This window comes from Diabrotica undecimpunctata, chromosome 4 (genome assembly GCF_040954645.1).
Source record: "Diabrotica undecimpunctata isolate CICGRU chromosome 4, icDiaUnde3, whole genome shotgun sequence".
Taxonomy (NCBI): Eukaryota; Metazoa; Arthropoda; class Insecta; order Coleoptera; family Chrysomelidae; genus Diabrotica; species Diabrotica undecimpunctata.
In genome coordinates this window covers 140,773,489-140,801,074 of record NC_092806.1, presented here as the reverse complement: position 1 = coordinate 140,801,074, position 27,586 = coordinate 140,773,489, and the positions used below count along the sequence as shown (strand labels likewise).

General features: G+C 33.2%; 2 protein-coding genes across 2 annotated transcripts in view; one reads left to right on the top strand and one right to left on the bottom strand.

Annotated features, from left to right (window-relative positions):
- The window catches only part of LOC140440122 (uncharacterized), a 125,901-nt gene extending 110,170 nt beyond the window's left edge, over window positions 1-15,731 (bottom strand). Inside the window, exon 1 of the mRNA XM_072530408.1 lies at window positions 15,510-15,731. The gene's annotated coding sequence lies outside the window, so the exon portion shown is untranslated. The remainder of the gene's footprint in view (window positions 1-15,509) is intronic.
- The window catches only part of Naa15-16 (N-alpha-acetyltransferase 15/16), a 339,442-nt gene that overhangs the window by 151,508 nt on the left and 160,348 nt on the right, over window positions 1-27,586 (top strand). The gene's annotated exons all lie outside the window — the stretch shown is intronic.

The following is a 27,586-nucleotide window of genomic DNA, read 5'->3' as shown; positions in this document are numbered from 1 at the left end:
TCAATTTGGTTTCTAATTATTCGATTTGGACGGTCTCCTGGTGATTTCCAAGTATATAACTTACGAGGTGGGAGCTGAAACCATGTGTTCATGACGACAAAACCATTCTCCTGGCAGAATTCACATAGCAGGTCGCCTCTTTCATTTCTAACTCCAAGGCCGTACTCTCCAATTATGTCTTCATATCTTCCTTTACCCACCTTGGCGTTAAAGTCACCCATTATTATGTTTATGTCCTCTTTCTTTGTTAGTCTTATTGCTTTTTCCAGATCTTTATAGAACTTAGTTATTTCTTCTTCTGACTTATCTGCTGTTGGTGCATATGCTTGTGTCACATTTATGTTTACTGGTTTGCCTGTCATTTTGATCAACATGACTCGTTCGGAAATTGGAACAAAATCTGTCACCGATTTACTGATCTTCCTGTCAAGAGCAATAGCCACTCCATGTCGGTGATGTCTATCTGTTGGGTCACTACACGAGTAATACATAGTAATCTTATCTTTCGTAAACTGTCCAGATCCAGTCCATCGGACTTCACTGACTCCCATTATATTTATTTTTAGCCGATTCATTTCCTTTATAAGGTTGTGTAGTTTTCCTGGTTCGTAAAGACTATTAACATTCCATGTTGAAATTCGTTGGATATCATCTATTTGGCACCGGGAGATTCTTCGCACCCTCTGACCATCTAAGGCCTGCCCGGGACTGGGGGCCATTGTTTTGTTTTGTTCTGCCATAATGAGATGAGTTATCCTGGGGAAAAGGTAGTGTTGTGGTATCCCGTTACTTTCAACACCGCAGTACCACAGCCATTCAAACTGTCCTAGTCATGCCTGTGGAATTCCAATAACAAGCCGGTCCAAGATAATTTCTTTTGCGCCTTGCGTTGGTACTGGTGATCGCTGCTGCCCTTCACCAGGGTTGAGGACTAGGAGGGATAAATATGGAGGGTGTAGGATAAAGGTTATGGGACATGAGATTCCACGGTGTGGGATGGTGGAATATCATGAGCTAGCGTGGGCAGGGTCGCTAATCCCTGAAGTAGGTCTGTTTCCACCGGGATCGTGAAAAGTACCCACCCGCTATATATATGTATATATATATATATATATATATATATATATATATATATATATATATATATATATATATATATATTGTTTTGCTTAAAATAACCTATTCTACGTGTTTACAGCTTTACGATTTAACTTTGCTAGTGAATTTGCTACTGCGCATGAAAAAGCCTCGGGCAAACTCTTTGGGTCAGCAATACTAAAAGCAAGAAAAATAAATTTTTGAAGCTAAGATACTAGCGTTGTATTATTTTGTCTCTATCGTAAAATGCTGAGGTGAGCGTCACGGAAGTATCGCCACAGTATGGCGTCACGGAAGGATCGCCACGAAATAGCGACAAGGCGCTGTAAACGTTTTTTATTTAAAATCTATAACAAGGATATTAACTAACAGCGGTTTTATGTAATGTTTAAATATATTTTTTCGTTTATTTGAATCATCAATAGATTCACCACGTGTTTCTTAAAATTACAAATGTAATTTAAATAATAATTAAATAATAAAATTACTTTCTATAATAAAATTATTATTCAATTTTAAAAGTATCATTTTAATTTTAAAAATACAGAAAACTTAGTATGAATGAAGCTTCACGCCAGTCTACAGTACCGCCTACGGTACCATTTTTTTTTAATATTTTGGAGTATCTCAAGTTTAGTGTTCAAGGCTCTATCCTGTAAATAAAATCATTTTAATTCTACCCGGAAGTAAAACAGTGGAGCAAAATATAACCGTTTATAATTGCAAAGTAATGAAACATATCGCCTCAACCATGTATCTTCATTGTTAATTAAAAGTTGAGGTTAATAAGTTAATTAGACGATACATCATCTGTACACACCTATAGCATTTAAAACATTTGTGTCAAATAGATGCAGTTTGATAATATCGATAATCGTTATGTAAACAACCGAATTCTTTTTCTATTAGACCTTCTGTAATGAGTCATTAGTTATTATTGCAAGTGGAACTCATATACGACCTATATTATACAGAAAAAATTACAGTAATTTCTTAAGTTATGAATTAAGAACGGACGTTGTTTGTAAACGTAATGAATACTTTGGAAAGATTAGTACACAACAAAATTAAGTTTTTGTAGCTTTTATAATTTCCAAAAAAATGAACTGAATTACACTGTGCTTCGCTGTAAGCTATCCTTAATCTATATAATATACATAATTTATATGTTATTTTAATAATATGTAAATGAACTTTACTTCACTTTATTTATTTGATAAACAAGCAATTTAGGTATTGTATTTATGTGCAATAAAACCAGAATTGATTGTAGTAAAAATGAAATTTTACATTTGTTTTTGACGTTTGATTTGCAGTCCGGAAATCGTCTTTAATTTTTTTGCATGGGTTCTCCTTGCAGCAAACTGTCAAAGTTTCTCCTAACTATAATACAGCCATTAGCACATAACAGGAACAGTTTAATAAAGAATTCACAGCATTTTTTGCAAAAACTAGCAGAAATAGATGCTAGCCAGTTTTTATCACATTGTTACCAATGTGCCATTGAAAAAATCTAAAAAATGATAGGAACTAAATTAGACAGGGGTGATAATTTTAAAACAAAATCCATAGTAAAAATGTATCAGGTATAATGGAGCTATTAACACTATCCACATACAACACCTATTTTCAAATAGACAATGATTTTTATAAACGATAGTTTGGATTAGCAGTGGGCTCTTCATTATATCTATTATTGGCAGATATTTTTATGGAACAATGTTAGCAAAACATTGAGTACTAACATGACCAAACACTCTCAGAATGGTGGAGATATGTAGATGATGTGTTTCTCCATTTGGCCTCATAGACCACAAGCACTGAATAAATTATTGATGGACATCAACTGTAAAGACGAATCGATAAAATACACAACAGAAAAAGGAAACAATTCATTCAAAAGACACACGAAGACACAGAATATGTAATCAAAATCTTCAGAAAAACAACACACCAACAGATATTTAAATTATCACTCAAAGCACAACATAAATATCAAAAAGGGAATCTGCAAATTACTATATAGAGCCCAAAACACCTGAACCAACGAAAATTTATTTCAGAAAAAAAAACTTGCTAACAAAGGTCGGAAAGTAACTTTTACTTTCAAAATTTTCAAAAAATTGATTTTTGTTTTTTACTTAAAAACATTCCTAGTATCGTAGAAATAAATTGTATGAAGCCATGGATGAATTCCACATCCCCGATAAACTGATAAGATTGGTTAAGGCTACAATGTGTAAAATTGTTTGCAAAGTCCAAATACAGGGCGAACAATCACAGGCATTTGAAACGCATGTTGGGCTGCGACAGGGAGATGCGCTGGCGTGTCTCCTTTTCAACATAGCTTTGGAAAAGGCGGTCAGGGATGCCCAAATAGACAGCAGAGGAAACATTTTTAATAAATCATCCCAAATTTTGGCATATGCAGATGATGTTGATCTAGTTGCCCGCACAACTCGCAAGCTAGAAGAAATGTATACCACCTTGTCACACGCCTCAAAAAATATGGGTCTGCAAGTAAATGAAAATAAAACTAAGATGCATCAACACCCAACAATAGAGCCAGAAACATCGGCCACCAATTCACGGTTGATAATTCTACCTTTGAAGTGGTGGACAAATTCACATACTTAGGCTCCCTGATCACCAAGGAGAACGTCATGACGGAAGAAATCAAGCGAAGAATAATCCTAGCAAACATATGCTATTTTGGACTGAGTAAACATATGAGAAGCAGAAACTTAAGCCAAAAAACAAAAATAACCATATACAAAACCCTTATACAACCAGTGTTGACATATGGGTCGGAGGCATGGACCATTTCCAAGGCAGATGAAAATCTCCTGCTTATATTTGAACGAAGGATCCTGAGAAGAATATTTGGTGGCATCTGTGAAAATGGTGTTTGGAGAAGGAGGTACAACTACGAGATATATCACAGATATAAACATATATTTGGTGGTAAAGACGTAGTATCCTTTATAAAAATAGGAAGACTAAGATGGGCAGGACATCTGGCAAGATCACAGCAGAACAACCCTCCTAGAAGAATCCTTATGTCACAACCTGTGGGAAGTAGAAAATGAGGTAGACCAAAACTCAGATGGAGGGATGGTGTAGTTGAGGATGGTAGACAAATAGGCGCAGCAAACTGGCAACAGTTGGCAATGGATAGAACTGACTGGCGTAATAGACTTGGGAAGGTCGAGGCTCTTTTATAGGGCTGTAGCACCAATGATGATGATGAGTATCGTAGAAATACTGTCCTAAAATTTTATTAAGAAACTCGAAATAGAACCAAAGTTATAGCTAGCTGTATTTATACGCTAAAACTCGTTTGTATACAACACCGCACGTCCCGCTTCACCTGCGCACCTGCAAGTCATCATGATCATCAATGGCGCTACAACTCTTCGTGAGTCTTTGCCGCGTTTACTATTGCCTTCCATGTTTGTCGGTCCTGTACCAGTAATTCCCATTGTCGCACTCCCATTTTCTCTAGATCTTCTTTGACTGCATCTTTCCACCTTTTTCTAGGCCGCCCTACAGACCTTCTTCCCTCTGGCCTTTCCCAGAACACATTGTTTATAAGGCGATTGTCGTTACTGCGTATCACATGCCCTGTCCATCTGAGTCTATTGGCCTTTATTGATAGCACCTGCAAGTCGATTGATATAAATTATATCAATTCTATTGTCTTTTGGGCAGTGTGAGCACTTGCATTGTCCTGATGTAGGATGATTCACCGTTGTGTGTTGCTTTGTCGGAGTTTCGCGATAACTTCTGGTAAACATACGGTTATATATCAGAAGTAACCGTTCTTCGATCTTCTAAAGCAATTGTTGCCACATGACCAGATTTTGACACAAGAGTTGCGACCATTTTCTTTGACACACTTCGATAACGGATCACTTTTGTTGGGTTTTCATCATCGCGAAACACCCACACAGCGGATTGGCATTTATTTTCCGGTACGCAGGGGTAAATCCAAGATTTATTGCCATTATATATTAGTTTTAAGTCTCAAGAATTGAATCCCGTTGGAATTAAAAAAAAATACAGGTCCGTTGGAAACTGTCTTCCAAATTAAAATGCATCTTTTGGACGACGCCCTTTGCAGTAGTAAAAAACAACTAAAAGTACAAACAAAATTTTTGTATACCCTAAAATCTTCGTTAACAATGAGTAAAAAACATTATAGCCATAAATATAATAGTGTTTTTGTTTTTAATATATAAAAACTGTTTTTTCCCGACTTAGAAAGTCCCCTTGACAAAAAAAATGATTATTTATTGTCATTTATAATCAAGCAATTATAAACCACACAACACACAGGAGAGATCAAAGAACTACATTTATAAAATTCCTTGTGAATGCAACAATTTTTATGTGGGAGAAACCTCAAGACCACCAAGTGTTAGAATAAAGGAGCATGAACCATACATCATACTCTGTTTTGGTGGAAGATCAGATCTCTACCTTTTCCAGGATACTATGAATGGTGAGATGTACAGACGAAAAATTATTGACCATATTATTGTTAATTTCCATGCAGCCGTTGAGGACCAGTTTTTTTTTTCTCTCGACGATAATGCTCGACCACATACAGTCCATCTAATTTACTTACCGTTGCACGTCATTATCATTGACAGAAATCGAAGTTGACATATTTGCCAAACTATAAAAAATCCTGAATCCATTTTGAATCAAATAGGTCACTTAATTATTGCAAAAGTGGATTATACAACAAAACAAATTAATATTCAATGTAAATAAATAGTAACAAAACAAGAGTTAAAAAGTAATCTTGTTAAAAACAATTTGAGTCGCTTGTATGCGTCGTATAAAGATGTAAAATGGAATACTTAAACAAAAACAACACTTTTTTCATTACTTATTAACATTAGTCAACACCGCAACTGTCAAATAAGTGTTATCAATTTATGCCAAAATATCACCTTCGTTCGATTACAGTTACCGTGTGTTCCGAACAAATGTTCTTCATAAAAACGCTTTATAATGCATTTATACAAATTAAATTAAACATATTATTGTGTATTTCTTTAAGTTAACATTAATAGAAATCTTTAAATATTATTTCTACGCGTATATAATAAAATATGTCTAGTGGCTGTAATACCAGTGTACTCGGCAAAGTGATTTCTAAATATTTCGTGTTGGTATCATGTGACCTCACGGGCTATGACGCGGATGACGTGCAACGGTAAGTAAATTAGATGAAGTATAGATCTGCAGTTGTCGAAGAAAGTAGAAATTTGCATGGAAATCCTTATTTGACATTTCCTCCGCGATCTCCAGACTTGCTTGGGACATGCTACAAAAATTACAGATCACGTACCCCCTCCGCAGACCCTTTAGCAACTTAGAGAACTGTTACGACGGTTGTGGGTAGCAATTGCTAAATAATCTCTTGATAATATTTAATAGAGAGTGTGCCACATAGAAGTGAAGACATATTTTTTTATGCCAATGGTGGATATACGACTAATTAGGGAACATTTAATGTTCTATTAATGCAAAATTTTGTTTTTATATACCTATTATTTTTTGGAGGGATTAATATTTTTTTGAAAATAACTAGAAAATATGTTTAATTTAAAATAATAATAATAATTAAATTTATAAGTTGTTTATATTTTATTGACAATATCCCTAACTTATGCCGCGCAGTATATTTCATGTACACAGTTTTTTCGACACCTTTAATTTTTTTTCTGTCTTACTATTACATTATTGGAATGTATACTATCTTTACTATACTAATTATTATGTTCCCTGAGAGGTCAACAAAATGTATAAATTAATTAAACAGTTTATTACAGATTAACAAGTATTGAACATGTCACTGTAGTGTTTATTTATTTTCATATACAGTGTTGCAATTATAATATTTAGGATGTCTGTTTACAGAACACGTTATCGGTAGTTATTAAAGTGAATAATAAAAGGATTCAAACATTATTCTTGTTATTATGTAGGCGTTAAATTGATTAAAATTATTTTTTACGATTTGCATAAATAATAAACCTTGTAGTACAAATACCTGAACAAGATCTGGAAATTGTATTTCCCCGAAACACGAACTGTATCATAAATGGTAAAAAACAGAAGTACACAAATGGCAGTAACTTATTTTTAGACAATTGTGTTTTAAATATTACTTAATAAAATCATAATGCCTGTATGCATAAGAATGCTACACAAGAAATAAAAATACTATTTAAATATCTTCCCTTTTGTAAAACTTTGACTGAAAGTACCAAAAGAATTAAAAAGTTATAATTCATTTGTAAGTTTGAGAACGAACTTTGGATGCATAATGAAAATGTTAAAAATATGTATTTAGTTGTAGGAAATTAATAAAAATAGAAAAATAAGTCTACTGTTTACATTCAAACCATTTAAATATGTACAAGACAATATAAGATGATAATCGGTCCGGTATATCACAAGATGATGTAAAAAACCTGTTTACAGGTTATTCTTTTTTGGAGGAGGCGGAATTTCCAATTTAAAATTTTTATTGTTAAATAATAATGTATTTGTTATAAAAGAATGCTTTTACGTGTATATAATTTTTCCTGTTTTCAAACTTGTAGTGGGTTTGTTCACGTTTGAGCACAATCTAGGTTTTTTTATGCCAGATCGTTGGACTGAAACAGAACATCGTCGAAGATTATGTTCGTTTATTCTACATTAAATTTGACGTTTTTAGTCACATTATAACATAAATATTAAGGAGATCATTAAATCATATGCTTTGTTGATCCCATGAGCATAAAATATAAATCCATTTCAAATAAAACAAGGATTAAAACAGGGTGATGTTCTGGCATCACCACTGTTTTATTTAAACACATGCTTAACAAGTAGGTCTGCCAATAATCACAAAAAAGACTAAAACCCTAGTACGAACTGGATCGGAGAGAGCAACACGATCATCCTATCTGTCTTAGGAGCTGCTGACTTAGGAGTCAGCATCACAAAGGATAACATGGACGATGCAGAGCTTAGTGGAAGAATCATCCTAGCCTACTTTGCTATGGACCAGATATTTAAATCATTAGACGTACGTGAAATGACTCAAAATACGTATCTACAAGATCATAATCCGACTGATAGTGCCCTATGGATGTGAAACTTGGAATTGACTCAAAAATCTGTAAACTGCTTGGACATCTTTGAAAAAAAAGTACTGCGACGACGACTAGGTCCTATATAAGATCAACAGGTGGTAAATTAGACACAATTATGAAATATAATATATCTATAAAGACCCACCTTTTCATCAGTATGTGAGCCTACAGTGTCAATCCAAAAAAAAACTGTTGGATGCAAGACTGCAAGGGAAGAGACCTAGTGGGAGTTCATTTTACAGAGCCACCTATTGGGAGACCGAGAAAACAATGGGAGGATGATGTGGATGATAACCCAAGAAATCTCCTTGGCAGTCTATCATGGAGGGGAATGGCTGCATACCGAATCGAATGGAGAAGTTTAGAGCTTCGACTCCAATGAAAAGATTGTTTTTGCAAAAACGTGGTAAAAAGAAAAAAGTTAAAAAACTGGTTTCATTGTACTAAATAAAGTAAAGTAAACTACCTAAATAATACTTATGGTGTTGCCTATTTGTCAGCTTTGAATAAATTGTTGGAAAGTATTTTTAATCACCTACTAATTATAATCAACTCTAATTAAAATGTAGAAGCGTACTATCTGCAATACATTTTAGCTCTTTTTATACCTAGTTAAAGAACACTTGTACTTTCTCGATAAGTACATACCGAATTTTGCATTTCATCTTTTTTTGTTATATTTACATTCGCCTTTATTGGAGCCAATCAAGTGTAACGTGTATTCGACGGAGTCATGCAGCGTACCAACCCATAAAAACCGATGATTGAAATTAAAATTTTTCGCATTGTAAAAGTAGGTTTGCAGGTAATGCTTTTGGTGTATATACAAGAAGTTTACATTATTTTCTTGTCGTATTAACATTGTATTTGATATATTCTATTCTTTATACGATGGCTTATACTTTTTATATAGGAGTCCATATTCTTTTTTCATTTACGCTGTTTTAATATATACATTAAATTTACTGTTTCTTCCGACTTACTTCCTAGATATTTGTGTATGTAGAGAGAGATGCCATTAGACAAGGAATCTTTTTGTCACAGAAAATTGTTATGAGGATGTTTAAATTTGATTTAAACATCCTCATACGAGGATTTGTCAGAAGACAATCAAAAAATACGTGGTTCGAATCTCCAATAGATTTATTATTACATGGGCAGAAGAGAGTTTCATAGATTCCGATCCTATACACATGCTCTGGAAAGAGGCTGTGGTTAAAGCCGGGTTATCAACTAGGAATGTACTTTATTATAGTTGAAGTTAAAATGAAGAATATTTTTGATAAGCATGGATGAAAAGTAATGGTTTCTTGAAGTCTTCTGGACCTCTTTATATTTTGACCGCCATCAGAATAGAAAAAAGATCCTAGGAACATTTTATGTTCTTTAGACAATGATTATATGGTACATTAGCTCTTTATTGCGTTGGTGTAAAAAAGAAGAATGACCTGTTCAACCAGAACCGTAATCCTCGATTTCCATTGCAATCATCACAATGAAAAAAGCTTACAATTTAGGCGAATATCCATATAATCAATGAAAAACATATAATAAGAAAGTAGACTATTTGTGCAATACACTGCAAAAGTACCGATCGTAGTTTAGGTTAGTATTGTTTGTAGACAATGAAGTTAATATAGGAATCCATTTTTCATTTATCAACGAGGTAGTTAAACGCAGATATATTTTTTAGTCCTCTAGGTGCCCCTGGGCCTAAGATATCACCCTGGAAAGGTTGAACAATAGCCCTTTGTATATTATTTTTGAACAGCTATACCTATCTCTGAGCCCTGTGTACCAATTCTAGCTAACAATGTCTCATCTTTTTTGATATATGTACTGTCAACTTTTAGATGAAATAATTTACAAAACCGCATAAGATAAGTTTTATTTTCTACACCTCATTCAAATTCGACGTGCAGTAAAAGTAAACAAAACCAGGCTATGCTACGTAAGACTCCATAGGCGTACGGTTTTGCTTTCATATTTCCTATCAAATTAATAAAACAGTATGTACAATTAAAGATTTGTTTACTATGAACAACGAAGATAAAATATACAATGTTAGTATTATTTTCAAGGAAATTCAAAATTAGCTTCACTACTGTAAAATAAAAAGAAACTTATGGTTTGACAAAAATAATAAAGCAGTAATTGCAATGTTGTTTTGACACTTAAACGATCGAAATCGAAACATCAAATACACTTATTTTTTAAAGTAAATTGTGTAAAATCAATAGAAAATGACTAATTAACATAGGCGTCGCAATTCTCACAATTTAAACCAGCGTTAACTTTTGTTTTTTTAGTATAATTTTTTTAATATAAAATTTTCGTTTATGACAAATATTTTAAGTTGCTGCATTGGATTTCCTTGAAAACCATACTAACATTGCATATTTTATATTTGTTATTCATAGTAAACAAAACTGTAATTTTACATATTGTTTTAATAATTTAATACGAAAGCAAAACCGTATGCCAAATTTTGATTTATTGACTAAGAAGTCTTCTGGCTGAGTACAAAATAAACAACTGATCAAATCCTATCACGCGATATAGAAAATGAAAGGGAAGGATATAACGAATATATTAAGATAGAAAATCAATTACATATCTTAATAGATTCGTTATATCGTCCCTTTTCATTTTCTATGTCGCATGTTAGGTTTCGATCAGTTGTTTATTTTGAACTCAGCCAGAGGCCTTCCTTAAGTCAATAAATCAAAATTTGTCTATAGTAAATTTATTTTCATTCATAGTGCCTTATGATATCTCGTACGTAACTATACGTTCTATATAATCAAGATCCTGTGTAGTGCCATTTTGGTAGTCGCCATGTTTTTTCTATCTTAATATATTCGTTATATACTCCTCGTTTAATAAATATCGACAACCGAGTTGAAGAAAGCGGATATTCAAAAGTGGCTGCGATCAAAAGTTTTGACAATTCAGTTCTAAAAGTCGAGCTTTTGACTATTGTGAATAAACATAAAAAAATACACTATTGTAAGCATATTGTAGATGAAATGGGTAAAGAAAAAAGAAGGTATTCACAGGCACTTGAGGTAGATTCTGAGTAAAATATTACCTAAGTTACACTTTGAGTTTTTTGTTTTATTTATTACTCAGATATGTTGAATGTTTTTATTTTTGACAAGATTTTTCTGACCTTTGCATAGGTTTTTGCTTTGAAATTTCGTTTTCCTTAAACCAACGAATGGAGTGCCATTAAGAGCTTAGTTCACGAGTGGCAACTCCGTTTCAACCTTAAATATTACGTTTAATTTTAAAACATTTTTACACATTTAATGTAATTGTATTTTAATTCCGTGCATTACAATAACGGATTCACGTTATTATGTTGTTGGAAAACCTCATTCTAACATGTTTATTCAGTTATTTTCAGTTCTGTTATTCCTGTGAACGACTTATGCTACGATGTCTACTTCATATTTTCATATGTATTTCATAATACAGGAAAATATAGGTTTATACATCGTTAAAATCATGATGTGGGAGTGCCCCTCGTAACAATCATACTGTTGACGGTTTATTTATACTTACTGCAGCTCTATCTTGTATTTAGTGTAGAAATGTTTAGAAAGGTTTTCGAAGCCCCGCCCATTGTAACGTCAGAGGTAAGGTAGTCCATTAATAAACACAACTGACCGTTTCCACTAAACAGACTCGAGTTTCAAAAACTCGGGACTCGAAAAACAAAACGAACTGTTTCAAAACACGCCAGTCTTTAGTAAAATTTGTGAAAAGTTGCTATTTTGTTTTATTGGATACGAGTTTGTGTTTTGTTTTGTTTTTATTTTGTCCGTTTGGTGGGAAACCGCCATTAGATATTACATTTAATTTTAAAACAATTTTTACATATTTAATTTAATTTTATTAATTCAATGCATTACAATAACGAATTCGCATATTATGTTGTTGGAAAACCTCATTCTAACATTTATTAATTTAATTTTATCTTTGTTATTCTTCTGATCATAAAATATAAATGATAACATTTATTATAAATATAAATGAATAAATTCAAGCACTGTAATTCCCTGACGCACGCCCTGGCTAAAATATTATCACTAGAACAACAGTGGTCCAATTAAGTTATAGCAATTCTTCCGCGTACAAGGACTACTAAATGATATGGTATGCTGAGTTTCGTATACGATGTCTATTTATATAGTTTATGAGGTGGATATTATGTACGTTTATACATTGTAAATCGTGATTTGGGAGTGCTCCTCGTAATATTCATAATGTTGATAACGTGTGTTGGTTTGTTTACTGCTACTGCATCTTTAAGATAAATTTGGTTTAGGTCGAGAAGAACGAAAAGAAAACTTACAAAAGTTTGATTTTCATGATTTTTAATTGTGAAAGTTTAACTAAACGCGGAAAAAATTGTAAAACCCGGCAAATTAAAGGATTTTTAAATACCTTTCAAACAAGCCATGGTGAATTAAAATCCATTTAGTAGATTCGAAGACACAGCTGTTTAAAAATTTTATCATTTTGTCAACTGAGTTTTCCTGTCAATCTCAAATTGCAAAAAAATTTAGGTGAAGGTAGTTCTCTATGTATACAACAATCTTTATTTATTGAGTTTTTTGGCGGGGCCTTTAACCTTTTTATTTTGTCCGCTAAAAAATTGAGCTTTTTGTTTCATAAGTAAGCGAACATACGTGGTCGTTAATGATTTCTCTCATCTGTTTTATTATTCTGCAATATTACAACTTAACAAATTATTAAAATAGATAACAAAACCTAAATTGTAAGCGTTTAAGCAAGCCTTTGGGTGGTTTAAGCAAGTTTTTAGAAAGTGACGAAAATTTAGGTTTTACAAAACGTAGAGGGTCTTATAATATTCATCGATATTTATTAGGTATATTGAAAAAAGTTACGCAATTTTTGAGCAAAATGGATTTATATTAACAGTGTCAACGGACTAAATTTTTTTTTAATTTTTTTTTTTTAATTTTAGAGGACGCATTTTCTCTGCAGAACTACAAGAAATGCTTTCTTGCAGTTCTGAAAGATTGTTTCGAATCAGAATTATGGCGAAAAAAAAGTATTTTTAATTAAAGATAATACATATTTGTATCCTAATAATACTGTTTGATTCTTAAAAACCATTTTAAATGCCCAATACCTTACCAGATACAAATATTTATTAACAATCTAATGTATTTTTTTTTGTTAAAGAAACAAGTGTTGTATACAAACAATATAAAAAAGTAACAAAATTGCTTCCTTTATATTAAGTGTATTATTTTAGATGCAAAGATATATTTTTTTCTTCACTAGAATACGAGGTTATTTTCGTTTTAATGATTTTCCCTGGAATATAACAATCATGTAATATTTCGTCAAAAAATTGACATTATAACAAAAACAATGAGATCTTGTGAGCTAAAATCGATATAACTCTTCAAATATAGGTTAAACAAAATACTATTTTTGACCCTTTTGGGGGCATATCTCAGGCTCAGGGCCACCTAGAGGGTTAAAAAAATAGATATAGGCTATTTTTTGGAGTACAAGGGTATACTAAAAGACCCCCTCCCTTCAAAAGTGATCGAAAGGTAAAAATATTAATGGGTTTACGTTCATTCATACGTGCAATCTAGAATAAAATCACACAAGTATGACAAAAAAAATCGTACCTTTACGAAACATGAAACTGAAAAAAGCATTCCTTAAATTTTGGTCAAACAAAAATTTTAAAAACATAATTACAAAGAAAAAAGAGAGAAATATATGAATCCGTATATACTAAACAATGCCCCAATGTAGTTAATGACACGAAAGATATAAATTTATTGTACAAAATTTGTTTCAATGTTGTATAATATCTTATCTTTTGCAACAACTTATCAAATGTTATTGTAACATTTCCTTTGTTGTAATAAATTTAATTCAAAAATTACAATGCACTGCAATGGAAGACATAAATCGTTTGACTTTAAAAACATGAAAATATGTGTCCTACCAAGAACGTTTATTATCAGTAATAACGATGGTACCAATCTAATACCACCAGACATTTAGAATTTTAAAGGCTTGATTCTTATTTGGAATTGGACACTCGAAAGTACATATTTAGAAACCACTTTAGCCAAATTTTTAGCACCCTAGTTGGTCCCAGATGTCTCCTATCGCAAGAAATATGTTTTTTCGAAAAAAAAAAAAATCCTGGACGATCCTTTACTTTAAAAAATCTGAAAAAATTCATGAACATACATTTTAATGCACCCAGGTTTTTTCGAATTTTGAGGATGTTGCGGAGAGAAAATGCAAATCTTATCCCGACATTGAAAATAACGGAAAAAATTATAGGAGAAATAATTATTTAGAAGTTTGCCGAAAATTACCTTTTCATTCAAATATTACCTTAATTCAAATATTTTTTTTTGAGTTCAATTTTGATCCAACAAATCTGAAAAAATCAGAGTCTTTTTGGACATTAAATGTATGTTTATCAAAATTTTCAGGTTTTGTTAACCAAAGAATCGCGTAGGAAATTTTGTTTTTCCAAAAAAACACATTTTTTGCGGTAGGGAACATCTGGGGTCACCTAGGGAGCTAAAAATTTGACTAGAGTGTTTTCTAAATATAAGAATCCAGCAGAGTGCAGATTTTACCATCACTAAAATTTTAGTTTGAAAAGACACGGAATTATGCGTCGAAAAGTCACAATAGAGCTTGTTTAATTAAATATTTATTTAACATATACTTATGAATGAATCTAAGCCTAATAATATTTTAAATATATAATATATATATATATATATATATATATATATATATATATATATATATATATATATATATATATATATATATATATATATATATATATGTATGTATGTATATTATGTAAATGTGTGTGTCACTTTAGATCCATAATGTATACAGTTCATTAATTTTTACCGTTGATTAACCTTACCCAATTTGCTGAATTTTTAATCAAATAATTCAGAAATAAATAAGTTTTGTTCCACTTTTCACACTTTACAAAAACATCGTAGTGAATTTATTACATCCGCCACCCTTTGACTAAATTTTTCCACCTTAGTAGTTCAAACACTTTTCGGTGAAATACCATAAAATTGAAAGAAAGAATAGCAAAAAATTGAGATATACCGTGTATGTACAAATCTGATATTGATGCAATCATAACAAAATTAAGATGGATAAATACCCTTTCCGGGTTCCCTTTTATCTATCAGCTCTTACTTTGTCCTGTACACGATATTCCTTCGGGGCGGTAACATAAAAAATCCTTGTCGGTCAAGCACTTTTCACAACCACCTCGGAACCACCCTCTCGCAAGGGATCGACTGAACTTTGAGCAAATAATTCGCAATTATCGGCACAAGTACTTTATCATGTGAATCTGATTTAAGCCCGGCACCGACTACACCGACGAAATTCAGTGGCAACGTGCTCGACCGTCTCTCTTACAAGAAGTGGGGACCTTCTCCGGCGAGCTGGTGTTCTACTAGAGCACGTCGTGTCCAGCGAACGTGCATTGGGTTACCGTGCATTTTATTGTTGTCTGTTGACGAGGTAAGGTTTTGTCTCCAAAGTCGAAGAGATCGATGTTTCAATTATGGAAATGAAGGAAAATCGATCATTTTTATGTCAAATTGGTATATTAGTTGTTTCATATCGTACTTTATGTTAATAAATCTTATTATTTGGTAAAGATACACAATTTATTACTATTTTATGATACATTACTCATTGCTTCGTTTTAAATGCCAGTTTTTCATTCTGTTTTCTGCCGTTATTTTTTCATTAAAAAACTGTTACAAATTAATTAACGTGGTAAACTGAATATTCCCTATAACATTTGAACAACTTATAGTCCATTTCCATCATATTGATAGCACATTCTGTATGCAAATCCCTAAACTGTTGATACGGGTGACTCAATGAAAAATAGATATTTGTCAACAAGTTTACAGAAGTATATAGGAAAACAATTTCAAATTGAGTATGACCACCAGGTATAAAGGTTGAAGCAGAATAGAATACAATAGTTTTGAGGGTTACTAATCCCTAAATAAAGTTGCCAGTGTCGGAGTGATGGAGATTAACAGGTACTAATGAATTTGCAAGAAATGTAAGATGTTTATTTTATTTCAGATTCACTGCTTTCTTCAGAATCTAAGGAATCTTCAACTACAATGTTAATTCTTACCGGTTCCAGCATTGCATCAGTCATATTATCCAAATTCCACATTTTATTTTCTTCCTTGTGAGCATGACTAACAGCATTTTGTCAATTTTCTGGAGTTACTTTTGATAAGGAATGTTCTAATAATTGTTGTAAGTCTTCTAATTTAAAAGTTTTGTTGTTGCGTCCGACTTCACCCTTTACTTGAGACCATATATTTTCTATCGGATTCAGATCATAGTGGTATGGGGGTAAACGTAAAATAATTATATCACGGTTTAATGCCATTTCGTCAATTATATATTTTTTATAAGCTGCTTTATGTTGCCTTACAATAGGTAATAATTCCTTTTTTGTCGAATTCTCTTTGTACTCAATTGCGTGTTTATCCAACCATTCGATTATCTCTCCTTTTTTTCCATGCCGTTGTTGGCAGTTTTTCTGCTAGTCTTGAATGGTAACTAGCATTATCCATGACTATGACAGAATTTTTTGGAATTAAATCCAACATTTGCTCAAAATATTCTTCAAAAACGTCAGAAGTCATTTCCTCGTGGTAATCTTTGGTTGATTTTGAGGCAAAACTTAATAATCCACCATTAACAAAACCGTATTCGTTTCCAATATGGGTTATTATGAGTCTGCGTCCTTTTCCAACGGGAATATTGTTTATTCCAGTAGATACACCTTCGATGAATGCCTGACGGGAACTTTTCACCTTTGTATCAACACATAGATATGGTACAGTATGACCTTCATTTAGCCAAATCTCGTCCAAATAAAAAATTGTTTTCCCTTCTTCTCGGTACTTTTTAATAGTTCTTAGATAATCTCGTCTCCAACATACAATGTAATATTTTTCAATTAAAACGGATTTTCTTCTATGCTTTTGCCAAGGAAATCCCATCTCTCTTAATAGTCCCTATAATTTCTTGTTGCTTATGATTGGTAACTCTTCGTTTTCTCTAATTAATGTTTGGATTTTGTCCAATGTTGGAAATTCTTTGTTAAAAAAAAATGAGTGGACGCTGCGTCTTATCATGTTTTTATGTATTTCTTCAATTTCCAAGGGTTTACTCCCTCCACTCTTCTTGGGAGATGAAACAGTTCCTCCTTTTCTTTCTTTTAGGAATCTATAAATTGTTGCTTCTCCAACCCCTGTCATATTTGAACACATGTTAACGATTTCACGAACATTACTTAAAGGGCGTTGATGTACAAGTACATCGTGTACATTTAATATTATATTTTTCTCTCTTAGACTGAAGGCACCTTTAAAACTACACTTAACCGGGATAAAACCTGTTGTCGACGTCATTTTTAAACGCAAATAACAAAATATCGACACCAAAAACGTAGGTATGCAAGACATGAACAATGTACATCTAAAAACTAAATGGAAGATGCAAAAATTTCTAATTTATATTATTGGCATAAGCTGTAATGTGGCATAAAAACTACTTAAACTATCATTAGTGAAGCCTTATCAGTAATTCCAGGTAATCGTTCAAAGAAGGTATTCTTTTTGTGTCAGGCGATAACTTGTATAGAAAACAATAATCACCTTTAAAGTACTGTTTACATTAATTTATTTCGTGAAACATTGAATTCTCTCGTTAATCACCCATGTATAATTAACAATAATCGTGTGGCATATATACCGACGTTTTTTACGCACAAAAAAGGTAGAGTGAGATTAGTGGACACTTATTTTACAGAAGATTTTTTAAAAGATAATGAATTGTTGACGGCATCTTAAAATATTATTTTTTTTTTATTTATTTCAAAACAAGTATAGGGTGACGCCTATGGTTTTTTGACCTGTTGAGGATTTGCATACATAATGTGCTATCAATATGATGGAAAAGGACTATAGTTGAGTCCCTTAAATTTTTGTAATAAACATCCAAGTTAGAATAAGAGAATACGAGCCCCTTCCCATATCAGTTGGCCCACCTATGAAATTTGCAGTTTAAGTCTATTTCCATAAACAATTTGTACTCTGCGTGTTTTTATAAGTTCTCATATTAATTAATGGCATTTTTATTATTATTTTTTAAAAACATTACCCTTATGGTTTTTTATTTATTTTCAACAATAAAAAAAAATTCACTATACCCTGGCTATGCATTCCCTTATGTCAACAGACGTGGATTTTTTCAAAATTATGTTAAATCCAGAGGTAGCTATGGAAAAATGACATCAAAACAATAATATTATCAGTTAATGTCAAATGTATTTTGTAGTACTGTAAAGCTTTTAATCCTTTGTGGATTATACAATGGGTCGAGGTTAAGTTATCGATGAGAAAATTTGTTGAATCATTATTAAATTTTTTAATTCTGGAAAATCCAATTTGGAAATCGCGAATATGTTGCAATTGTCAAGCTATAGCGTAAGAAATATAGTCAGAGGATATAAAACTACAGGTTCGGTCGTCACAAAACCTAGAAATGAACGAAAAAGTAAAATAACCAAAGCAGATCGAAGAGCCATACTAACATATATAGAACAAAAAAGACTAAAGTGGTATGGACATGTAAGAAGAACTAGCGACAGCAGATGGATAAAGAAAATAACCGAATGGAGCCCCATAGGAAGGAGGAAAAGAGGACGACCCCGAAAATCCTGGAGGAACGAAGTAGACGACGCCATGAGTAAGAGAGGACTGAACGATGGAGAATGGAACAACAGAGAGAGATGGAAACGGTTGAGCGAGGGAAGGCAGTGAATACTGTAGAATCCCTAAATATATATATATATATATAGATCGAAGAGCATTAAGACGCATTATAGTGAAAAATCGACTAGCAAATTATATGGAGTTAAGTGTTTTATGGAGTGACGTTATTGGAAGACACGTTTCTAGATCAACGTGCCACCAAGAGGACCACAAATTAGGATTTGATACTTACAAAGTAAGTTTTATAGTTGAAAAATTACTACGAATTGTTTTTAATCAATTTCATTTTATTTTCATCATCATCATATTTGGCTCGACAATCCTCTGTGGATCTTGGCCTGCTCTAAGATTCGACGCCATTCTGTTCGGTTTCTGGCAACATGTTGCCATCTTCTGATTTTTAATATCCGTAAGTCGGTTTCAACTCCATCTAACCACCTAATTCGCGGTCGGCCTTTGCTTCTTCTTCCTACAGGTGTTCCCGTGGTTAGCTTTTTAGCAATCGTATTTTCTGGCATTCGTATTATGTGTCCAGCCCATCTAAGTCGCTGTGTTTGAATGAACGTTATGACATCTGGCTCATCAGAGAGCTGATACAATTCAATTCATTTTATTTTAGGCTAAGGAAAAGCCACTTTTAACATTACAATAAAAGAAAAATAGACTAAGATGGTCAAAAGAGCATAATAATTGGACTCAGTCGCAATGGGATCCACTACAATGGAGTGGTGAGTTCAGATTTGACGTGTGTGTTGGAGACAGTAGGAGTCACGTTATACAGGAAAAATTAAGCTTTCCATCCCGACTGTCTGAAGAAAAAGTCAAATTTCCTGTATCTGTCATGATCTGGGGCAGCATGTCGTCTAAAGCTGTGGGAAAGGTACATTTTATCGATGGGATTGTAAACACGGACAAATATTTGAATATTTTAGAAGAATCTCTTTTACCGATTATGAAACAGCGTTTAGAATCAGCGGAAGATTTTGTCTTCCAACAGGACGGCGCAGGTTGTCATACCTCCAAAAAGAATTTAAAATGGATTGAAGATCATGGCATTTGGAATGGGTTTCTAACAGTCCCGACTTGTCCCCGATAGAGACTTTGAAAAAACTTCTAAAATTTACGCTGCGCATTTATTTTTGTTCTCTAAAATTTAATTTTTTTATCAATCTAACGTTGGACCAACTGATATAGGAAGGGGCTCGTATGGGTTCAGTTGACAGGGCAAAACAAAAATGATCATCTGATTAGAAACACCTGAGAAAGGTGTAAGGAAAAACATTTAAATTTTATCGTAATCACAGTTTATCTATTATACGCTATTTCCACAGAAAATTTCGATTTTATCTCTTTTTTATCTTTAAAATATGGACAGTATATATCAGGCACTTTTAAATTTAAGCAGTGAAAGGTGAATTACCTTAAATATATAAGCAATTGCATCAATTAAATACAACACAGTTCACTTTTGACTTTCCTCAACCATTTCAAACACATTAAAATTGCCAATACAAATTTCTGTTACATAACTGAAAAGTTTAAACTGCAAAATAGCAACAATTAAATTTAATACAAAAATTGTTAATAATTAGAGCAATACCATTTGCACAATCCGGGGCTTATTAGAAAAACCATCAATTTTATATAAATGGCATAATGTTTTTATATAATAATTGTACGAAGTGCTGTATAATTCATAATTAAGCCGGTGATGGGCAGGAATGTTGGAAACGGTTCAGGGAATCTGTTGGATTTTCGAATATTTCTTTAAAAGTCATTATGCAGTTGAATTATTTACCATTACAAAGAATTTTTGAACGGTTATATATGTCAGGAATTTAGGTTGGTTGAATCACTGTTCTTATGGTTACGACACAAGACAAATAGTGTTTATGCTGCTTTGACTATTACCAGAAGTAAGCTGAATTATTTAGGCTTATCTACTTATACGAGACATACCAATAAAATTTTTGAAACCGTTGATAAAAGAATTGGAACGTTACAGAAAAGGATCATCTTATAATTTGTATATAAAATCGAAATGTCTTATATAACCTATGTATAAATAAATTGTTATTACGTAAAAATAATTATAGTATTTATATTCAAACTAAGATTTTATTTATATTAAGTATACAGGTAGATTAGTCGTTACATTTTATCATTGGAGTAATTAGTTGTGGTAGTTGAATTAAGAGACAAATGTTTGTGACATTGATACAACTGTTTTGTTGTATCTCATGCACATGGACAATGCCTTGCACTTTAAATTCACATTCGTATAGTAGGATCGTTTTAGCCTGTCGCATAAGTAATAAAAGTGTCTGTTCAGATTTGCCTCAGGTAGTCAGTGGTTCTCAAATTAAAAATGTACGGTTTTCTTAATTTGATAATACGACATTAGGGATTTTTTTAATAAAATAACTTTGTATTATGTTTTATAATAATTGAATATCATAATGTAAATTGATAAACATTGAGTATGAAATATACAGGGTCATTCACGCAACATGTTGGTTAAAAGTTTTCAAAGTTCTGGTCGTCACTGGTTTCTGCAATTTTCTTTCATTTTTTAAATATTTGCATTCTTCTAGCACTTCAGGTTGTACCGGAAGTCACCATTAAGTTTCTTATTTTAAATAGAAACTGTGCTTTTTGTTATTTTTTTAGAATCTACGTAAAATTCTGGATCGATTTTTATTGGGATACCATTCTCGAAAAAATAGCCGTTTTTGAGATATTTAAAGTTTTTGAAAAATTTTTCATATTACACATGCAACTTCAAAAATTAATATTGTGGTTAATATTTATGCTGATAAAACAAAAATTCTTTTTCAGCGTGTACCAAACTCTATTTTTATTTAAGCATAAAAAAATTTGCCAATGTTAATACTGGGTGTTCAAAATTTTGTATTATATTTTTATTTTTATATATTTTATAAATATATCTATAAAAATATATATCTATATAAAATAAAGACTTATTCCTACTTCGCACACACACACCTTCCCAAACCCACCGAGGTAGGTTGTCCTCCTGCGGTACAACCAGCCCCGGCTTTTCTCCGCCCCCTGGTCTTTGGAGCTAGGTCTCGACTATTTTGCGGTATCCCCCGTCAGGCAATGGGAGATTTCCGTGTATTTACATTTAAGTGGTAGGTTAGCCCATTTGGCTTTATCACTACCGGTCAAAGCAATTATTCGGCGATCTAATGATGGTTGTGTGTGCCGATAGTTGCTTTCCCTTTTCTGCAAGTGCAATCGAGAGCGAGCAAGCATCGAATCCTTTCATCCGTCGTCTAATACCCAGTCATTCGTCCAGTCATGTCCTTAATCTACCTTACTTGCTAATCTAATTTTTTTGGTGCTTGCATTCAAGAGCGTCGTGCGGCGTGCCTCCTTGGTTTATATTTTTTTTTTGTTTTTTTTTTTTTTTTGGTGGTTGGTACCCTTTTGTGTTAATTTTTCTATCTACGTCTTAATCTATGGACAGGTATCATCACTATCTGACTCGCTATCCGATTCATGTGAATCTTCATCATTACGAATAACTAAAGGTCTTATTTCATCAATCACTTGTTCTATTTCATATGACTCTAAAAATTTTTTTTCAGTATGCTCAATATTGCGCCATTGTTCCTCATTGACTTTAGTTTAGGTTTAGTACATCTTGCCACAGTTGTAAAACGCTGGCTTCGTCGGTGGTCTTACATGCATGTTTATCATAGTAGTTTTTAGTGATGCCCCACACCAATTCAATTGGATTGTACTGGCAGTGATATGGTGGTAGTCTTAGGACCTCATGACCATATTTTAGTGCCATTTGGTCAACGACAAATTTTTTCTCAGTAATGTGTTCTTTGCACTTATTTAATAATTCAGCTTTTAAAACTAGATGTTCGTGTTCTATATTTTTCTCCGACAGCCACTTTCTTAAGTCTTCTTTTTTCCAGCTGCTTGTGGGAAACTTTTTCTCCTCTCTGGTGTGATACGAAGCATTATCTAAGACTATTAATGACGGATTTTCCAGATTTTTTAATAATTTTTCCTCAAACCAATGTTCAAAAATATCGGCGTCCATATTTCCGTGGTAATCATCAGTTTTTTTTGTCGAAGAAAATATAAGACTAGCATTGGGTATAAAACCTTCCGTATTTCCTGCATGCAATATAATATATCTTTTGCCATTACTCGCACTAGTACTCGAATAGCATTTGGTAGAATCATCTTGCCAGGATGATTTGGTATTATTTCCTTTCGCAAAAATCCATGTTTCGTCAAGAAACACAAATTGTCTGGCAAATTCGGAATTCTTGTTTTTTAAATAGTTTCTTATAAATTTCCACCTTTTTTCAACAATATTGGACAGCTCGCACAACACTTTACGATTATTGGTTTTTTTTTGTATCTAAAACCCATAGCTTTTAATACTTTTGATAAACTGGTCAAACCCATATCACAAAGTTCTCTGTCCTTTATTTTTTTAATAAGTGTCTTTCTTGTAACATGTTCTTTTGCTTTGTACATGTCATAAATGATATTTCTGATTGAGATTTTAATACCTTGTGGCAAGTCGAGGGTTTTCGGATGCTTTTATTTTCCTTACTTAATTCCTTCTCACTCATTTTGCGAACTCTTTGCAAGGTCCATTCTGAAATTCCACAAGCTGCACTTTTTTGAACTACCAGTACTGATGTAATTGGTCCCATGTTGATTTTTTCTAAAGTTAAATAATTTTCCACTTTCAACACAATTCGACGCTCACTCGGAGATAAAAACTTATATTTAGGTGTTCTATCGTTTTCTTGTACGTTATCCATTGTCACTATTGAAAACCGGCGATCGTTGAATACTAATAGCGAGATTTTTCTCTGAATATGAAAAGTTTTTTTAATAAATTATCATCACAAAGCATTCGATTTGCGTTTTTTCACGATTTATAAAAAAATTGTTTTGGTAGCGCTGATTTATCCTCAAGTACTACAGCCGACCAGTAGGAGGTTCGGTACCACAAAGCAGGTAGAAAAGGGAAAGCATAACAGAGTGGCTGTAACTAGAGTCATAAATTATTTTTCGGGCGTTAATCCGAAATACGACAGGGTAAAACGACTTCACATATGAATTATTCATGGCACATAACTTTCTTTATATATTTTATACTATTAATAAATCTCTATTAATAATTTATTGGCTTATTATATTATTTCGTTGGGAAAAACGCGTGTTAGTAACGATTGCATCTCGAGATGATGGTCTGTATACCAGAATGTTCATGATCTATAGACTATAATATTCCTATAATTGCTATACTAGTCGGTGCGTTTTGATTTTCTTTGAGTCTTCTTATAAGTCTCTCTGATGATGGGTAGACCCAGAAACACGTGTAAGAGACTCAAATTAAATCCAAATGCAACCGTCTGTGACTAGCTTGACGCAAGTGGCTTGATTAAGCTTAGGTATACAGTTTACAGTTTATCGACATTTCACTTCATCTTCCCTCGTTAGAGGTCGCTAAAAGCATACTCTGGTAATTATTTTCCTATAATTGCCATACCTGCCGGTGCGTTTGGATTTCTTTTTAGTCTTCTTACAAGTTTCTCTGATGACGCGTAGACCCAGAAACACGTTTAAGAGAATGGTAAGAGACTCAAATTAAATCCAAACGCAACCGTCTACATATATTTAAATTTGAAAATGTTTCTCTAATGATTGGAGAAAATTCTAGAAAAAATGACGAGAAATTTGAAGAAGTTTCTAGAACATTCGATAAGGTAGAAGAAAAGATCAAACAGTTAGAGAGCATGATAACTAATACGGAAGTGCCACCACCAGTTAATGCAGTAGTTTTAGATACTGTAGTAAAAAAGAATCACCCAGAGACGAAACGACATAAGATTCAAATTGCCACCATTTGATGGGTAGTCTTCTTGTCCATATACCTTAGACAATTTGAAGCTATTGCGACAGCCAATCATTGGATAGAACAAGAAAAGGCTGTTTCATTGACTGCTGATTTACGAGGCGATGCTGCGGATATCCTAAGATCGATTCCTAAGGGTCAAGAAAAATGTTACCAGACCTTGTTTACTTGACTAGACAAACGTTACGAAGATGCCTACAAAGCACAACTAAGAAGTAGAATTCAACGAGCAAGTGAAAATGTGCAAGAGTTTGAAGCAGATGTTGCTCGTATAGTGCGGTTAGCTTATCCAGAGGCACCAGACAACATTTTGGAAAACATTGCTGTAGATACCTTCGTCAATGGGTTGAGAGACAGTAAACTACAGAAAGCTGTACGACTAGCAAGACCGAAAGTTTTGGATGAAGCGCTCGCCATTGCCTTGGAACACGAAACAGCTAGTCAAGCTTCACGGAGCTATCGAGTACGAACCTCTGAAGAGAGCGACGAACAAAACGATAAACGTCTGGAGGAAATCGTACGGAAAGTAGTTCGTAACACGATGCCGAAGAGACGCGAACCCAGATACTGGAATGGTAAGTCACATTCGCCGTAAATTGCAAGAAAATATTACAACAGTAAGAAAGCTATAACAGATCTAACACTGGGCTGGAAAAACTCATTCAAATGCTGATGCTCAATCAAGACGACCATGCAGTGCAAATTGTAATCACTGTCTTAAATTAGCAGAACGACTTTGCCCCGTGAAACGAACCACCGTCATTAATGATCAATGGCAGCCTCAACAGCTACAAGACGCCCAAGCAGATGATCCATGTATAAAAAGAGTATTGGGTTGGATTCATCGAAGTGAGAGACCTACTTGGCAAGACATTAGTGCATGTAGTCCAGAATTCAAGTCTTCTAGAGCTTAGTGCTAAAAGATGATCTTCTGTATAGAACCTTTGAGAACGATGAGGGTACAGAGTCTAAGCTTCAGTACCTGAGGAAAGAAATTCCAAACGTTTAGAACGTTTCAAAACCTATCTTTCTTAATGTTCATAAACAAAATTGTCGTAAGCTTATCTAAAATGTTTAATTTTGATCCTATTAACGACCGCATCGATTTCATAGGATCTTCTTACGATTTTGGGTGACTTCAATCCGCGTTTTATGATTTTGCGGTACGGCGTGTTTGAAGTTTGCTTTCGACTGGTCTCTAATAAAGCAGTAAAAATGTTTTGTATCTACATTAAGATTTTCTCAAAAATGTCTAACTAAAAGTTAACGTAAAATAAGCAACAACTATATAAAAAAAACAAATAAAAGTATGCGCAATGTAATTTATTGTTATTTATCATTATACTCGGCGTTAAATATTTTGACCGACTAATCTAAAACATTTCTTAATTTCAGTTGTTAGGGTAACCTTCAAAAATGGCTCATTTCATCAACCAATCTAATTTCACGTGCCTAAATCACATTTAGCGCTATAATGTACATTAGTCATGATTTTCCTATTGTTTCTGGCGGCTATATTACTACTGTCGATACCATTTTTGACTTATTTCTTAATCTAGATCAATTCACGTCTTTAATTTTTAACAATGGTCGAAATAAGAGCAATTCTTGACCTTAGCTGCCTAAAGAAACCTTGGTGGTCAAGCGCGGCTATTACCGAAAATCGTAGTATCACCACAGGGCGTGGTACATTCCTACCGAAATGCGGCTTGGGTTACCCCAAATTGAGAGTTAAGAGAGATTAATATGGTTAATGGTCCTATAGTGGAGCAGCTTGTGGGTATGATTTTATCTTTGAAGATTTATGGTTATAGAAAACTATTTCTTCTTAACAGCAATAAGTGTAATAAATAATTAAGAGAGCAATATTTAAAAAAATATGTATGTTAGATAGACGCCATGTATAAAACTCGGAAACAAAATGACATTTTGGTTATTCCTGAAATTAAGGATATGTTTCCATAAATGATCATTTTTTATTGTTTCTTTTTGAAATTATTAAATAAAATAAAAAAATGTACTATTATAAAAGTCCAGCTATACTGTTTTTACATATAGATGAAATTAAGCGAGGCCTTATAAGTATGTAAAACTTATTATTGAGGTCGCTGGTTTAATAATTAGAATGATAACGAAAAAAAAATGCAATATTTGATTGTGAATAAAATTAGCAATTAATTGAAAATAACAAAAGTACTTGGCGTAACTCATTAATGTTAACTGTACAAAGAAACCACTTACCATCTGTTAAAGTGTACTAATCGGCAGGGTAGAAAAATAGCGTCTGTCCCTCGATATGCTCCGTCCGGTCTCGCGGAGATAAGAATACGACCGGGGTCAGAAAGCCCTGCCTGTCGTAAGAGGCGACTAATGGGTAGGAATAGGGAGGTGGAGAGCCGTCGCTTGAGGTGTCGGGTTGGTAGAAACGCACACGGTCGCTTCGGTGACACGGTCACCGGTCTACATTCCTAGTATCCGAGACGAGACTCTCATGGGACCACTCTACTCCCATTCCAAAAGAGCCTGGT